The following is a 5,434-nucleotide window of genomic DNA, read 5'->3' as shown; positions in this document are numbered from 1 at the left end:
TTATTGTTGTTATTGTTATTGTTATTATTGTTGTATTATTAATTTGTACAAATAACCTCCCTGTTGTTCGACCCCGGTCTTGCCGGGTTATTTATTACTTCGACACTCCTGCACTTGGGAGAAGACATCAACCTTTTAGTCGTGTCAAACTCAAAAATGGATAACAATAACAGTTGTGATAATTAAGAGTTCTGCCCATTTTTCATAGTAGTTAATTTTATAATGATGGCTATTTTATCGTTTATACAACTAGAAAATAAGATGTTATTGATTAGGTTTAATGGTTTATGCAACACAAAGTACTATGAGGCATGCATCCTAAAGGCAAGTTCTAATTCTTTCATGCTTGATAAAGGCAGGTTGGCTACTCAGTCTCTAAAATGATCTTTTGCTTTCCAATTGATTGTCTTCATGAAGGTAATATAAGGGCTCAGTAGATAATGAGATGACATATGGATCAATCATTCTCAATCTAAGCACTACGCAAAGAGTTGGAGTTTACACAAACTTAAACCTTGATTAAAATGCATAAGGTAAATTGCTAGTTCCCCAATTAGCTTGAAGTGTTTTCAATGTAAATTGTATCAAAATACGAATGATGCATGAACTCAGTTTTATGCAAAATATATGCACAGAAACTAAAGCTTGGAAATAAATCAAATATAACACACAAATAATTGTCAGATAAAAACAAAGCTCAGTCCACTAACATATCTCTAGTAGAGTCGCTATTTTGTTGCATGTATGCGGCGTCACGAAGATTATTTACCCTAAAAAATTATAAGTAGACACATCTAACTAGAAAAATATGAAGAGACAAGGGGTTTTTGTCTCTTATTAAGAAAATATAAATTTAAAGTCGTCACTTAGTATTTTGGTTATTAGAAACCCTAATTAGTTTCAAAGATGAGGTATAGAGACTAGTTATATGAAAGGAAGATATTAGCACTCCAAATACACCCTATCTAAGGTAAACTGCATTATTTTTATAGTTTGATAACAAAATCTAAGCAAATTAATAATGAATAAAAAAACCCTTTTTATTCATTTTATTACTAGGAATGTGTTTTATGTATAAATTCGTAATCCTTGGTATTAAAACAATTTTTTTTTAAATATTGGTTAATGTTTTCTTGACTTTAATAAACTAGTTATTAAAACTAAAATGCATGCTAAAATATTTTTCTTTGTGTATGATAAAAAAAAAACAATATTATTTTTTAGATTTGAGACACTTGGCCATATGCACAAATAATTTTTTTTTTTAATTGATGAAAACCTGACATTTTAATACCCGATTTATATTGTTACGACGTATTTAATTAGCAAGGCCCAACATAAAGCAATTGGGCCAGTACAGCCCAATATAAAAAAAATGGGCCGACATCAACCTAGCATAAAAACGAAATGGGTCAGCACCGGTCCAACATGAAAAATGGGCCGGAAATAACCCAAAAAATTATAATTTGTTAGCTATTGTGCTGTGCATAGTAACTAGCTAATCATTCATTTGGCTGCAAAATGTGAATTGCTCACGTTTTGCATGCCAATGAAAGGATAAAACAGGATAGAAGAGAGAAGAAAAGAAGCTTACTCAACAAGAGGAGGTGTGGTTGTTGTCGTTGGCAGTGGCTTGCGATGGTGGAGATGGTGGCTGGACCAGTGGCGCTGCTTATGCTTCTCCCTTATTCCTCTTATCTCCCTCTGTTTTCTTTGCCTTTTCTTCTATTTTTTTTTTATTTTTCTTGTTTCTCTCCTCTCTATCATTATTCTGCCTCTCTTTTTCTTCTCTCTTTTCCTCTTTGTTGTTGTTTTTTTTCTCTCTCTATGTTTTCCTTCTCTTCTTCCTCTATTTTTTTCTTTTCTTTCCCTCTCTTGTTTTTTCTGTTCTCCTCTTCTTTCTTTTTTTCATCGTCCCCTGCCTCCTTTCTCCCCTATATTTATAGGGAAAAAAGGAAACCTACACCCCTACCCAATCAAAGGTGCAGGGGTGTAGGGTGGTCGGTGTGGCTAAACAGCGGCCGCCCCTTTACCCCACTAGGGACACCTCACCCTATCTTTAACATGTGGATGTTTTTACAAGTGGAGGGGTCCTTGATTGATGTCTTTTTGGGTCATCGAGGGAAGGGGAAAACGTTGAGAACAAGGGAAGAAAAAAATCTTCTTCTTCCCCTGCTTCGCACGTCTTAAGGAAGAAGAAAACCCACAATGCCTTCAAAACAGCATCGTTTCAACCCTTTTTTCTTAAAAAAAAAAAATGAACAATAGATGAAATGACATCGTTTTGGATAAAACGAATCGTTTCATTAAAAAAAGCGATAAAAAATGTCAAAGTACAAATCAATCTTTAATTTATATTTTGTTGAATTAAGTCCAAAATTGCAAATTTTGATTTAAAAATTAATGCAATTGCATCCCTGCTGAAAATCAAATGATAGTCTTGAAGTTGGTTGCCTTTTTCACTTTGGTCATTGGTATTGAATTTATGCAATTTGACCCTCAATTAATCAATAAACTTTTGATTTTTTCATTTTGATCCCTAATTTGGTTTTAATTATAGCCCCTCTATTTATGCGCTTTTTCTAGTTGGTCCTTGGTTTCATATTTCTTTATTAAAGTCCTTAATTGGTCATTAAATTTCAATATTTATGCAATCAAGCCCTTGATTTGACTAAATTAACTCTAAAAATTATAATTTGACCCAGAACTTTAATTTCTTTCAATTAAGAAATTAAAGCCCAAATTGACTTTAAAATCAATTTTTCTTACAATTAAATCTTCTATAAATTTAATTAAACCTTCAATATAATTTTATTGAGTCCATAAATATCTAACCTTGAACTTTTCTTTGTCAATAGGGCTTTTATTAGTCAATAAAATACTATTAAATTTTAATCTTTGTATTTTTGAAGCTCCTTAACTAATTTTTGACCTTTTTTAAGCGTTCCATCATCCTTTTTTTCATTGTTATTATTATTTTTTATTTTTTTCAAACATATATTTTTGATTGATTATTTTTTTATTTTCTTTTGTTTTTGCACAGAGACCTAAAAATGGGTTACAACAATTAATATTTTATTATTGTAGCAATATTGAAGTTGTGCATTTTAATTTGTCTTTTATAGAATTTATGTTTGGTGGTAATTAATTTTCATGCCACACATATTGCTTATTAATGTATCATTGAAGGGTGATTTAGGCTTCTTCAAAGAAAAAGCCTAAGGATGCACTCGCATTAAGATTTACATGTTGCTGTGATTGTTGAAATAAATTAGAGCCTTTGTTATATGTAAGGTGTCACAAGGCGACATCAAATTGTGCACTTTTTTGCTTATTGAGAGGTGGTGGGAAAGGAAAGGATTTTGAGTTTAATCATAAAATTATGATTGATGTTTAGGAGTTGCCACTTACTATTACAATTACTAGAAAACATATGGTCTTTGAGAGTCCGCGTAACATACTGCTTATACAAGGAAAAGATGCATCACCCATAGAACACCTTACCTAAAATAAAATAGATTGTTATTCTATGTCATTTTTATGTTCGTTGGTCTTATCTAAGATTCAAGACAATTCTCTTTTCATGACAAAGTCTTTACCTTATCAGGATAAATCTTAACCATTCTAAAATTTAAATTTTAGCATTGCATTTATTTTGCACTTTGTATTTTTAACATCTGAGGCTGTACTCCACATTATAGTTTTATATCTCTAAATATTAAAGTTTACAACTAAACCCTAACACTCTAAATGTAAATTGAAGAAAATGATTGGTGAAAGATTTTTATATTTTGGTCAAACTCTAAGACATAATTATAAACTAGTTACAATATTCATTTTTGCATTTCAAAACATGAGAAAGATGCATTTTCATTTTATTATTTTTTTTTGTAAAAATAATGCTTAGAAAAAGTTTAGGATTTAAATGTGTGCATGAAAACCGAATATTTTTATTTTTTTTCAAAGAGAATTAATTTAAAATTTTTTAAGATTTTTTTAATCTTCAAATTCTTTTAAGAAACGTTTCAGAGAAAATCAAGTGTCTTAATACTAAATTTGTATCTAACAGTGTAAATACACAACTCGATATTATGCAGAATTAATAGAAAAACATGCTAGAAAATCACAAATTTTTTTAAAGGACCTTTTGAATTTTTTTTTTTTGAATTTTCTTATATTTTAATATTATTTATTAATATATTATTATTATATTAGGTTGGGCTGCGGTGGGATGGGTTCAGCTTGGGCCCATTAAAATGGTTGTCGATGAGGGGTTTTGAAGTGAAAAAGAAAGAACAACTTTGCTTGGCAGGAGGGAAGATCATGCACTATGGCCGAAGGTGGTGGTGTCGTCGAAGGTGGAGAAAAATTAGGTGAATGGAGACTAGAGGAGGAGAAGGAAAAAACCAGGGTAGAGATGATTTTTTTGCCAACTTTTGACATTGATTTTTTGATGCTTAGAGCATGAAATCCATCTTTATTTATGGATGGTGGAAAAGGAACATTTTTTCTTTACTTGTGTGAAATCTTGACCCTTGATTTAGTTTAGAAGGACATCCTGAAAAAATTTGTTGCTAAAGGCTAGTCGAGTTTGTTATTTTGAGGCAGCGTCGCAGTTGTTGTAAAGGCAATTTGTGAGAAAGATCTAACTACAGGGTGTAGTATAATGTCGGATGATTAGTACTTAAAAGTGTATTTTTATCAAGGTTTTATATCATCATTTTGCACTCGAAGTATCAATAACTCCTTAACTAAAGCATGTTTTATAATAATATATCTAATAATATAAGATACCTTTAATTTATGATAAATGTTCATTTTAAATGCAAGCCTATCACATAAATAAAAGGATTGATTGATGAATTTAAGAACTGAAATTGAAAGGACAAAGAGATGGCTAAACTTAGAAAAGAGATGTCAGTGTAGTCCAAACCGGAACACTGTTCAATAATTGGATCATATCTGGAGTTGTAGATCTCAGATTTAGGTCTACTTTATATGGATGGAAAGGTAAGACATAGGCCTACAACTTTTATATGGAGCCCAAGATCTAAAAAGGCCATTTTCAAGTCCAAATTGTAGCAACAACAAAGAAGTCCGAATCTGTCTTCCAGCCTGAGCACTGTTCAGTGTTTGGCCCATATCTGGAGTTTTAGAAGTCCAAATGACCTGAATTTTTTACCCACGAAATATGAGACAATTTCCTACAACTTTCATGTTTTTAAGTGGCTCCAAGTTTGACATTATCAATGACATTTTGGGCAAACAAGAGAAGATAAGGATTGTCACCAAGTCAAGAATTGGTCACCCATTCATCAATTAGTCATCAAATCAATAGTTCCCAATTTTGGCCTATAAAAGGAGGCATTTGCCATGCATTTAGGCATCTTGATGTCCAGATCAAGATCATGCTCTTGCATTTAGGCATCTTGGT

General features: G+C 31.5%; 1 protein-coding gene and 1 long non-coding RNA gene across 3 annotated transcripts in view; one reads left to right on the top strand and one right to left on the bottom strand.

Annotated features, from left to right (window-relative positions):
* The window catches only part of LOC105114934 (protein LURP-one-related 15-like), a 32,691-nt gene that overhangs the window by 25,789 nt on the left and 1,468 nt on the right, over window positions 1–5,434 (bottom strand). The window lies entirely within an intron of this gene.
* The window catches only part of LOC105114933 (uncharacterized), a 28,771-nt gene that overhangs the window by 22,214 nt on the left and 1,123 nt on the right, over window positions 1–5,434 (top strand). The gene's annotated exons all lie outside the window — the stretch shown is intronic.

This window comes from Populus euphratica, unplaced genomic scaffold (assembly GCF_000495115.2).
Source record: "Populus euphratica unplaced genomic scaffold, PopEup_1.0 scaffold604.1, whole genome shotgun sequence".
Taxonomy (NCBI): Eukaryota; Viridiplantae; Streptophyta; class Magnoliopsida; order Malpighiales; family Salicaceae; genus Populus; species Populus euphratica.
This window is presented reverse-complemented; position numbering and strand designations above follow the sequence as displayed.